Source organism: Pristis pectinata, chromosome 10, assembly GCF_009764475.1.
Source record: "Pristis pectinata isolate sPriPec2 chromosome 10, sPriPec2.1.pri, whole genome shotgun sequence".
NCBI lineage: Eukaryota > Metazoa > Chordata > Chondrichthyes > Rhinopristiformes > Pristidae > Pristis > Pristis pectinata.
The window spans coordinates 91,236,030-91,248,886 of record NC_067414.1 but is presented as its reverse complement, the minus strand read 5'-3'; the positions used below and the strand labels follow the sequence as shown (position 1 = coordinate 91,248,886).

Below are 12,857 nucleotides of genomic sequence, written 5' to 3'. Positions count from 1 at the left end.
GAAATTTGCAAGAGACTTTGGTGACATACCAAATCTCCTCAAACTCCTGATGAAATAGAGCCACTGGTGTACCTTCTTCATGATTGCATCAATGTGTTGGGCCCAAGGTTCTGGGTGCCACACATTGGGTAAAATGAAACAGATTTGGAGGGGAGAGGGGGCAAGAGATTTATCAAAACAATTCCAGGAACGAGAGCCTTTAGTGATGCGGGTAGGTTGGAAAAAGCTGAAGTTGTTCTCCTCAGACAAGAGGAAAATGCGAGGGCATCTGATAGAGATATTCAGAATCACGTAGGGAATAGACAGCGTATGTGGCATTGGCAGAAGGGTCAAGAACTCGGGAGATCCAGCATGAAGATGAAGAACTAAAAGGAATAAAAGCAAAAGTAAGTGTTACGCGGTGAATGTTGTGTCTCAAAAGCACCGCCAGGCACTGTAGTAGAGGCAGTTTCAATTACAGTATTCAAAAGGGAACTGGTTCGGTATCTGGGAGGGAAGAATTTATGGGGCAGTTGGAGAAGTTGGGAGACTAGCTCTTAAAGCACAGACTTGAGGCGGCAAATGGCCTCTCTCCATATTGTAATCACTCTATGATTCTGTGACCTCCTATAATTGTTTACCCAACAATCTCTAGTCTTCATCATCAGGCAAACATTCTTTATTCCTTACGTTGGATTTTTTAAACTAATATATAACAAAATTCATAGAAAATGGAGTGATTTTCTAATGTCTCCATTATGTCTTTTTTTCCTTCTATTTTGCATAGTATCTTGGGGATTAACCTTTCTGTGCAATCCAGGTCCAGGTAGACATAAAACATTCTTTTAATTGATGTGGGGTTGGGGGAAGTAGGGGCTGCTCTCTTGGCTGACATTTATCTCTTAATCACAACTGCCGGATCCAATGAACTATTCATTGTTGCATTTGTTGTTTGTAGCACCCCAGTGTGAACAAATTGGCTGCTGTATTTGCCTGACGCTGCTTTAAAAGTAATTAATTGTCAGCTTGGCACTCCGGGACATCCCGAGGATGTTAGAGTTGCTCAATCAAGGAAAGTTCTTTCTCGGGAGAGAGGCCGTTTCCAGCACAGAATGAGGATATTAAAAGCCTTGAGCTGGTGCCAGAATGATCCATTCCCATAGCACTGTGAGAGAACTTTTCAGCAGGAGGACTGTAGCGGCACAGTGGTGTGGCTACTACAGCTGCCGTCTCCTCATGCCAGAGACCCAGGTTCAATCCTGACCTCCGGTGCTGTCTGTGCAAGTTTGCACGTTCTCCCTGTGACTCTACAGTTTTCAATCAGGTGCTCTGGTTTCCTCCCACATCCTATGGAGGGTGGGGGGGGGGGGGGGCGAGGGGAGTTGATCGGAACGTGGGGAGAATCAATTACAGGGAAAATTAGTGGGAGAAATGGGATTGCTCTGAAAACTGGCATAGACCCAATGGGCCAAATGGCCTCCTTCTCTGTTGTAAGGGAATGCTGGTTCAAGAAAATGGTTGAACATCACCTTCTGTAAAGCATTTAGGAATGGGGAGTTGCCGGTGCCATCCACATGTGGACAATGAGCAAAAATACTCGTGTCTCCCTCTAAACAAGCAACTTTGCCTCAGAAGATGCAGAGGCCTGTGTCTCAACTCTGGCAATGCACGCTCCTTGTGTAAAGAAATGCCACCTCACCTTCCTGGATGACAGCTAATTTCCTCTTACTCACCATCCAGGGAGATAACCTTCACTGGTCAAAACCTGAGGTAACTTTAAAATCTCTTAGACGTGAAAAATAAGAGCAGGGTGCCACAGAGCTCCTTGATCTTGATCCACCATTCAATGGCGTGGCTGATCTCAGCCTTCATTTCGATCTGCCTAAAGTCCATCAAACACTAAACTGAGTCTTCGCTGCCTTCAGGGGTCAAGAATTCTGAAGGATCACAACCCTCCGTGAGAACTCCTCCTCATCTCCATCCCAAATAGCCAGTCTGAGACTGAGAGCTGTTGTAGATCCTCCTGCCTGAGGAAGCAGCATCTACCCCGTCAATACCTCTCCAAATCATGTAAGCTTCAATTGGATCATCCGCCAGTCTTCTGAGCTCCAGAGATTACAGCCCATTCTACTCAATCACAGGCCCACTCAACACAATCTTCTCTTCTTCCTCTGCACCGGTGGGAATCGTCCCTGCATCTCAACTGTCTCCTTGTGAATACAACCCCACATCACAGATGTAATCTGGCAGTTTTTGATACCTTCCTTTCCAGACAAGAAGGTTACTGCATAGTTGAACTGAGAACACCACAAAACAGGGAGAGGCAGGTCTACTCAGAGCTGCAGGGAACTAAAGGTTAACAAATACCATTTCTGATAAATATTAAGACTGACATGTTGAAGAAAGTTCTTGTTCCTTCAACCTGTTGCAATAATTGACTCAAATGTACATTTTGTCCCTCCCAATGCTTCCCCCTGCTGGCAAGAAGGAATCAGATTTATTATCACTGACTGAGAGGATGCGAAATTTGTTGTTGTGTTGCAGCAGTACAGTGCAAAGACTTAAAATGACCATAAGTTACAAGGGTGCAAATTAAAAAAAGGAATAATGAGGTAGTGTTCATGGCTTCATGGACCGTTCAGAAATCTGATGGCAGAGGGGAAGAAGCTGTTCCTGAATCATTGAGTGTGGGTCTTCAGGCTCTTGTACCTCCTCCTCGATGGTAGTAGAGGGTATGTCCCGGGTGTTGAGGGTCTTTAGTGACGGATGCCGCCTTCTTGAGGCATCGCCTCTTGAAGATGATGGTGGGGAGGTTTGTGTCCGTCAGTCTAATATACAGGGAAACAGAACATTATTGCTCTAAACTACTCCGACCCTTCTTTGTATCAACTGATTAAGTGTCTCTGCATTAATTCTTCAGAGAGAAACATAGAACAGTACAGCACAGGAACTGGCCCTTTGGCCCACAACATCTGTGCCAAACATGAGGCCAAATTAAACTAAATCTCTTCTGCCTGTACTTCTCGCTGTCTCAGTAAAGCAGCCAATACAACCAAAGACTTCACCCACCCCAGACATTATCTCTTCTCCCCCCCTCCCATCAGGCAGAAGATACAAAAGCCTGAAAGCACATACCATTAGGCTCAAAGACAGCTTCTATCCCACTGTTATAAGACTGTTGAATGGTTCCCAAGTACGATAAAATGGACTCTTGACCTCTCAATCTACCTCGGTATGACCTTGCACCTTATTATCTACTTGCACTGCACTTTCTCTGTAACTGTAACACTTTATTCTGCATTCTATTATTGTTTTTACCTTGTACTTCCTCAATGCACTGTTGTAATGAATTGATCTATATGGACGGTATGCAAGACAAGTTTATCACTGTACTTTGGTACAAGTGACAATAATAAACCAATATATTGATCCATATTGCTCCATTCCCTGCAGATTTATACATCTATCTAACAGCCTCTTAAACACCACTATCGTATCTGCTTCCACCACAATCCCTGGCAGCCTGTTCTATGGATCTACCACTCACATCTCCTTTAAGCTTTCCCCCTCTTACCTTAAATGCATGCCCTCTAGTATTTGATATTTCTACACTGGGAAAAATATTAGTTGGGATCACCTTAGTTTCAAAGGCTTTGATTGGGTGAAATATTTAAAGCATGTCCATGAGATCTTCTCAATCCAGCGTGTAGATATTCCTGTTATAAGAAGGGGCAGTACTGGACCTAACCTTCGGAAACATAGCCAAGCAAGGCATGGAAGTATCAGTGAGAGAGCATTCCAGAGAGAGTGACAGTAACTTTGTAAGTTTTGGGTTAGTTATGGAGAAGAACATGGATGCACCGGAAGTCCTGGATTGAGGGAAAGGCAATTTCAATATGATATGTCATGACCCAGCAAAAATGGACTGGGAGCAGCTACTCACAGGTGAGTCTGCATCTGGGCAGTGGGAATCAGGTGTAGAGAACTGAAAACAGGAGACGCCCTACAACAATACAGAAAGTGTAAGGGGATACTGAAAAAAGTAATTAGGTGGTCAAACCTCTTCTGACCCCTCTTCAAAGCCTCCATATCCTTCCTGTAGTGGGGCAACCAGAACTGCTCACGATTCTCCAAGTACGGCCTGACCAAAGTGTCATATATCTGCAGCATCACCTAGTTGATGAGGAACGTTCTAATGGAAGAAAGGGCAGGCACGATAGCATAGTGGTTAGCATAAGGCTATTACAGCACCAGCGACCTGGGTTCGATTCCGGCCGCTGTCTGTAAGGAGTTTGTACGTTCTCCCCATGTCTGCGTGGGTTTCCTCCGGGTGCTCCGGTTTCCTCCCACATTCCAAAGACATATGGGTTAGGAAGTTGTGGGCATGTTACGTTGGCGCTGGAAGCGTGGCGACATTTGCGGGCTGCCCCCAGAACACTCTACCCAAAAGATGCACTTCACTGTATGTGTTTCGATGTACATGTGACTAATAAAGAAATCTTATCTAAGTTTGAGAAGAGCTGGAAGCAGACCTGCCAAAGGTAGGGTGGTTAACACATAGCAGAGGCCAGAGAGGGAGGAGCATGGCTATCAGGCTGAAGGAGATTACAGCAGTAAAGAAGGGCAAGGCCAGGGAGGGATTTTCCAACTGGCAGAAAGAACAGGAGTAACAGGAGCCAGCAAATACAATGGCAGCAGTTTCAATTGGACTCGTATTTAAGGGACAGGGCACTGGGGTGCGGAGTGGGATGGAATATGAGATGGCAGCCTGTAGAACGTTGGAATATTTAGGAAAGGCATGGCTGAAGTTTTCACAGCTGATCAACCAAGACAGGGCAATGTAGATTAAACAGAAAAATGTTCGACATATTATTAAATTCAGGATGTCAATCTCAATTGTGAATTTATCACAGGTTGAGGAAAGGAACCAGAGAGAATTATCTTTACCCAGCAAGTTGTCATGACCAGGAAAGCAATGCCTGAATAGGCAGTGGAAGCAGATCCGATAGCAACTTTCAGAAGGTCATCGGCCGCACTGTTGGAAGGAGAAACTTGCTGGGCAACGGGCAGAGAATAAGGGTGCGTCGATAAATCAAATGGCTCTTTCAGCTGAGTGGCCTCCTCCTGGTTTGAGCAGTTTGAAGGAAAGCAATAAATTCACACGGGATAAACCCCAGCAGCAATCAGCACCACAACCAGCCCTGATGACCCCAATCGCCTCTTATTTGTTAAATCTTTATGAAGTTATTATGAACCAAACTGGGCTTATTCAGCCAATATGTTTCTGATTAGCCCTTTTACTTGTAAAAAGATCAGTCAATTCAGACTAATTTGATCCATTATAAACCTTTAACCGTCATTTTGCAGGCTTTTCATATCAAGATTATTCAGTTGAAGATGACAGCTCACTGACGTTCTTCATGGCCTTGCTCAAGTGATTATTTAAAGGTACACCACCCGTATGGCAGAGTATCCAGCAAACTTGTATTCATTCTTTTGGGGGAAGAGGGAAGTCACTAATTTCTTGATGTGGCAGGCAAGACAATAATACTCTTTACCTCGAAAGAAAATCAAGGAACTTCAGTGCTGCAAGTCTGAAATAAACAGAGAATGCTAGGGACACCTTGATTTTTCCACTCCCCTCGCTCACCCTACACAGTCTTCCTCCTAAACTTGTAGCACTCTGGCCGTTAAAAACCAAACAAGGTACCTCCACACTTGTCGTGAATCATGCAATAACAAAACCCACCGCCAGTTTGAGAAACAGCGCCTCATCTTCTGACTATGTTGCCGGACGTGATATTGAATTCTCCGACTTCAGTTGACTCATTTTCTCTGTCTGCATCAGAACCGGCCATTTCTACTGTGACTCATCTATCTGTGATATAGGCTCGGTTTTTCTCTCTCTCCATTAGCACAGCCTGACATGCTGAGCACATCCCACAGCTCTGCATGTGGCAACTTCTGTGTTTCTTTATTGATGTTCCCTCTAACTGGCCCCATTAACCCATCAACCAGATGATCTCGCTTACAGCCCTGAGACCATCCTGGCCTTACCTTAACAGAGATACCTTCCCTGTTCTGACAAAGGTTCTCCACAGATGCTGCCTGACCTGCCATGTGTTTTTATGCCATTGATTCAAAGAGTCACATGGCAGGGAAACGGGCCCTTCAGCCCAACATATCTATGCTGATCAAGATGCCGATCTAAGCTAATCTCATTGGCCAGCATTTGGCCCATGTCTCAAGGCCTTTCCTATCCATTTACCTGTCCAAATGTTTGTTCACCTTTGTAACTGTACCCACCTCTATCACTTTCTCTGGCAGCTCGTTCTATGTATCCACTACCCTCTGTATGAAAAGCCTGCCCCTCAGATCCTTTCTAGATATTTCATTCTCTCAAATTAAACCTTTGCCCTCTAGTTTTAGATTCCCCTAACCTGGGGGAAAAGAATGCTCCTCATAATTTTATAAACCTCTATCAGGTCACCCCTCAGCCTCCTTCACTCCAGGGAGAACGATCCCAGCCTATCCAATCTCTTCTCATAACTCAAGCCCTCCAGTCCAGACAACATCTTTGTGAATCTCTTCAGCACTCTCTCGTTTAATCACATCCTTCCTATAGTACAGTGATATTATTGCACACAATACTCCGTGCAGTCTGAACAATGTTTTGTACAATTATATCATGGTGTCCTAATTCTCGTACTCAATGCCCTAACCAATGGAAACAAGTGTGCCATTTGCCTTCTTCACCACCCTGTCTACCTGTGTCACCACTTTCAGGGAACAATGTACTTATACCCCAAGGTCTCACTGCTCAATAGCATTCCTCAGGGTCCTGCCATTCACTGTGTATGTCCTGCCCTGGTTTAACTTCACAAAATGCATCACGTTGCACTTGTCTGTGTTAAATTCCATTTGTCATTCCTTTGATCAGCTTCCCAATTGATTCGGATCCTGTTGTAACCTCAGACAACCTTCTTCACTGGCCACCACACCACCAATTTTGGTCGCATATGCAAACTTATTAATCATGCCACCTGTATTCTATTCCATATCATTAATCTATGTGACAAACAACAGGGGACCCAGCACCGATCCCTCTGGTACACCGCTGGTCATGGGCCTCTAATTTGAAAAACAACCCTCCACTACTTTAAAAATAAGAAAGGTGTGATAACTATGATGGGATTATACTATGAGCTCCCCAGTAGTCAGTGGGAAGTAGAGGAACAAATATATAGGGGAATCGCAGATTGGTGTAGGAATAATAGGGTTGGAATAGTAGGTGATAGAACATCGGACAGTACAGCACAGGAACAGGTACTTCAGCCCACGATGTCTGTGCTGAACACAATGCCGAATTAAACTAATTCTTTATGGCCTGTACATGATCCACATCCCTCCGTTCCCTGTACATTCATGTGTCTAACAGCCTCTTAAACGCCACTATCATATCTGCTTCCACCGCTCTCCCCAGCAGCCCATTCCAGACACTTACCACTCTCTGTGTAAAAAAACTTGCCCGTGCATCTCCTTTAAACTTTCCTCCTCTCATTTTAAATGCATCTCCTCTAGTACTTGACATTTCCACCCTGGGAAAAAGATTCTGACCTCCTACCCTATCTATGCTTCTCAAACTTATATCAGGTCTCCCCTCTGCCTCCGATACTCTAGAGAAAACCACCCAAGTTTGTCCAACCTCTCCTTATAGCACATGCCCTCTAAGCCAGGCAGTATCCTGGTAAACCTCTTCTGCACCCTTTCCAAAGCCTCCACATCTTTCCTGCAATGGGCTGACCATTCCCGTAATGGAGTGACAGTAACTTCCCTAATATTGACTGGGGCTGCTATAGTGCTAAGGGATTAGGGCGGGGCAGAATTTGTTAAGCGTGTCCAGGAAAGTTTTCTGAAACAATATGTAGAGGGTCCTACTGGAGAAGGGGCTACACTTGACCTCCTCTTAGGAAATGAGGCTGGCCAGTGGCTGATTTGAAGGCAAGGGAGCACTTTGGGACTAAGTGGCCATAAGCCTATTAAAGTTTTAAAAGAAATAGGACTGGTCCACAAGTTAAAGCCCTAAATTGGGACAAGGCTAACTTTGATGGCATTGGACAGAAACTTGCAAAGGTTGATTGGGAGAGGCTGTTAGCAGGTAAAGTGGGAGGCTTTTAAAAGTGAGATAGGGAGAATTCAGAGCCAGCATGTTCCTGTTAGAGCGAAGGGCAAGGCTGGCAGGATCAGGGAACCCTGGTTGATGAGGGATATTGAGGGTCTGGCCAGGAAAAAGGAGGCATATGTCAGGTATAGGCAGCTGGATACAGTCCCTTGAGGAGTATGAGGGATGTAGGAGTACACTTGAGGGGGAAATCAGGAGGGCAGAAAGGGGACACGGGATATCCTTGGCAGATGTAAAGGAGAATCCAAAGAGATTCTGTAAGTACCTTAAGAGAAAAAGGGTAACTAAGGAGAGAGTAGGTCCCCTCAAGGATCATTGTGGTAATCTATGTGTAGAGGCACAGGAGATGGGTGAGGTCTTAAATGTCATCAGATAAAATTTGACTCTGAGCTGCAATCACAATAAGTGTCTAAAATCGTGGTTAAAGATGTATGTTTTAAGGGATACTAAGGTATCCCTTAAAACATACATCTTTAACCACGGTTAGAGAGGTTAAGAATTAAGGGATGAAGGGATAAGGGGAATGGATTCTAGACCAGCCCAGAAAGCTGCTTATTGTGGTGCAATTACAATCAGGGGTAGGCAAGGAGCTGGAATTGGGGGAACAAAGAAATTGTTCTGGGACATGCAGATGTTTTCCTACCTTCCAGCACAAGTTGGGTGCAGGTCACTGCCCCAGCCATCACCTGTCAATGACGCCCAACTAAAGTGGACCTGGCTCGCATGATTCAGCAGGCAGTGCGTTCATCCTGTCCAATGTGCACTGCAGAACTCCACCACAGAGACAAAACTTGCTGCTTGTTGTATTGTGGAGGGTCGTGGCTGTCAAGTGACAACACTGCCCTACCTGATCGGAAGACACACCACTGCCAATCAAGGTTTGGCCCTGCCCCCCCATCAGCACACACCTGACCATTGGCCTTTGTGATCGATTAGTCCTTGCTGGTACCGGGCCACTGGCCTTTTTAAATTATGTGGGCTGGACCCCCCAGCCCTCCAGCACAATAAAGAGTGCCACATGTGCTTGGCTCTCTCTTTTTTGTCTCCGAGGGATGACCCTGCTTTGCTCCAGGCTGAGTACTGTGAAACGGCACTGGAGAAATCATTGGTGAGGTGTGCACTTTTAAAAAAGGGGTGGGAGCATCTTAGTTAGTATCCCTGATAGCAAAGAGCCATGCCTGCACTGAGTCAAGGGGTGGCGGGTATCGTATTGTTTTTCCTTGATTGTCTGTACCCAGTTCGAGTGTGAGTGTGTGTGTGTGTGTGTTTTACCCCCCTTGCAATTTTCCCACGCTCGCTATCAACTGTGCGTGTGTGTATATTATTCCCGTTACCCTTTCCACGTGTAAATAAATCATTTATCTCTAAGACTGTGTTCAGAGTCCTTGCCTCTGAGACCTCAAACCTGTTTCACAACACTTGTCCATCTTCCTTGGGGGTCACCAGCTTTTGCCAACACAAACCTAGATAACAAGGGAAACAGGGCCAGAACTGGTGGAGATCGTGAGATTTATTTTCTCTGTTGATGAAAACTCAACAGTCCTCAATGGCTCTCACTGCATAATGCCTTGTGCTGCAACTAGGAAAAATGAATTTTAATTGCAAAAGAATAAGTTTTAGTGTGTTTTCTGTTCCAGTCATTGCAAACTGATTTACTCAGAGATTAATCAGGAACCATACCATTTGGCCCTAAATTAAGCAGATGGATAATAACCAGACAGAAGATTAATAATATTCAATTGCACAGTCACAATAAATATCTGACTGTCTGGTTTATATATAATTTAAACATTTTCTTTCTGTCCGTATAAATAATGCAGGAACTACATGGACAGTCCCTCACAATAGAGCCTCTTGATAATAATTCAGTCATTTTTTTTTACATTAAATAATTAGAATTACCCAGTTATGTGAATTTTGCAACATAAATAATGCCGCTAAATGGGAATTTAGTGCTTTAAAAAATTGATTCACCAAATCATTTAAAATTGTGGCTTCAAAGAGTCAATTGTAATTGCTCTTCAGACCCAATGGAACAGCTTAAAATAGGTTCTTTAAACTGCTGATCACTGGATGTCCTGAGTGTAAGATTATCCCCTTAATAAGCTTCATATTACGTGACTGCAAATATTGATTTTGCATTGGTTTGCTAATCGGATTAGATTAATGATTCAAATTTCAATTTTAATTTCCTTTTACAATTAATCTGAACTTCATTATTCTTGCTTCAACCAAAAGGAAACTAAATCTTGCCAGCCTGCTAACACTCTATGGAGCGTCCTCCTCTGTGCATCTTCAGTTGCTTCATCGATGGGTTCCTGTCCTGCGCGAGGTTAGCGATGGGGCTGTTTGCTGACAATTCAACCCCACTCACAACCTGGATTGAGGCTTGTACTGATACATGACAGATTACATTCACACCCCTCAGCTGTTGGATACTGACTGACATGAGAAAGAAAATGGTGAATTTTTACGACAGTTTCATGGACACCATTACTGATCTTATTTTAATCACAGGTTATTTTATAACCCGAATGCTTTTATTAGAACATAGAACAGTGCAACACAGGAATAGGCCTACATTGTCTGTGCCGACCATGACACCAAATGAAACTAATCCCAACTGTCTGCACGTAATACACATCCCTCCATTCTCTTCATGTTCATGTGCCTATCTAAATGCCTCTCAAATGTTATTATCGTATCTGCCTCCACCACCATCCTCAGCAGTGTGTCCCAGGCACCCACTGCTCTCTGTGTAAAAAAAATTGCCCTGCATATCTCCTTTAAACATTCCCCCTCTTATGTTAAAGTTATGACCTCTAGTATCTGACATTTCTACCCTGGGAAAGAGACTTTAACTATCTACCCTACCAATGCCTCATAAAATTTTTTATAAACTTCTATCAGGTGATCCCTCAGCCTCTGATGCTTCAGAAAAAACCTCCAACCTCCCTTATGTCCAACCTCTCCTAGCTAATCCTCCCTAATCCAGCCAGCATCCTGGTGAACCTTCTCTGCACCCTCTGCAAAGCCTCCACAGTTTTCTTGTGAACTGAACACAATGCTCCAAATGCAGCCTAACTAAAGTTTTATACAGCTGCAACGCTACTTCCTGACTTTTAAATTCAATGTTCAACTGGTGAAGGCACTTATGATGTATGCCTGTTTTACCACCGTATCTGCTTTGTTGCCATTAATCATCCTTTGGTTCAGCCTCTATGTCTCTGAGCATCTGTGAAGTGCCATGTGTTTCTACATGAATATAAATGCAAACAACATTTATAGATTGATCAACGGCAGTAGATTTTTGGATATTAATGGAATCAAGGGAAATGGGGTCAGTGCAGGAAGGAAAAAAAAATTAGCGCGAGCAGATGCCAAGTCTGCTCTCGCTTCTGTTTTTTTACAATCTGACCCAAGGTTTCCAAACAAAAAAAGTCTTCAATTATTGATCAAAATTGTCCTCTACTTAAATACAATTAATAACATCCAGCATTGCACATAAATAAAACACAGCTCTTCTCTATCTGGTCAGCAAATAACAGCTGCCCCTTTCAGATCCAGCTTAACCCCTGCCCCTCAGAAAGCCTATGGCATGCCAACACCAACATTGATGAATATAGAGTCACAGGCCCTTCGGCCCAACCAGTCCATACCAACCACGGTGCCCACCCAACAAGTCCCAATTTCCTGCATTTGACCCATATCCCTCCAAGCCCCGCCCCAGCATGTACCTATCCAGGTACTTCTTAAATAATATTGTACCTGCCTCAACCACTTCCTCTGGTAGCTCATTCCATGTACTCACCACCCTCTGCGTGAAGAAGTTGTCCCTCAGGTCCCTTTTAAATCTTTCCCCTCTCACCCGAAACTTATGCCCCTTAGTTTTGGAGTCCCCTACCCTGGGGAAAAGACTTTTACCATCCACCTTATCTATGCCTCTCATAATTTTGAACACTCTTATAAAGTCAGCCCTCATTCTCTTACATTCCAAGGAATAAAGACCTAGCCTGGCCAACCTCTCCCTATAACTCAGGCCTTCCAGTCCTGGCAACATCCTTGTAAATCTTCTCTGCACTCTTTCCAGTTTAACCACATCTTTCCTATAACAGGGTGACCAAAACTGTACACAGTACTCCAAGTGCAGCCTCATCAACAACTTAATACAACTGCAACACAATGTCCCAACTTCTATACTCATTGCCCTGACTGATGAAGGCCAGCAGGCTAAATGTGTTTTTCACCACCCTACCTGTGATGCCATTTTCAACAAACTATGCACTTGTACTCCTAGGTCCCTCTGTGCCATTACAATTCCTAGTGCCCTACCATTGATAGTATACAGTAAGCCCTATGCTGGTTTGACTTTCTAAAATGCATCACCTCACACTTATCTGTATTGAAATCCATTTGCCACTCCTTGGCCCACTTCCCTAACTGATCAAGATCCCCCTGTAATCTACGATAACTTTCTTCACCATCAACAACACCTCCTAATCTTGTGTTATCCGCAAACTTAATTAGATGAAGGAACAATAATAGATGTTCAGTTCCTGCAAGTCAATGCTGTGATCCGAATGCCTTCACCTCTCTGATGTTTAGGCCAATTATTAACTTACTTTTAAATTTACTTACGAGCCATCTAAAGGTCTTGGTGGGTTGGGGGCTGGGGTTGGTGGGGTGTGGGGTGGAG

The 12,857-nt window shown here is 44.1% G+C and overlaps 1 protein-coding gene across 1 annotated transcript in view; it reads right to left on the bottom strand.

Annotated features, from left to right (window-relative positions):
* Positions 1–12,857, bottom strand: part of si:dkey-16j16.4 (uncharacterized) — a 380,812-nt gene that overhangs the window by 92,190 nt on the left and 275,765 nt on the right. The gene's annotated exons all lie outside the window — the stretch shown is intronic.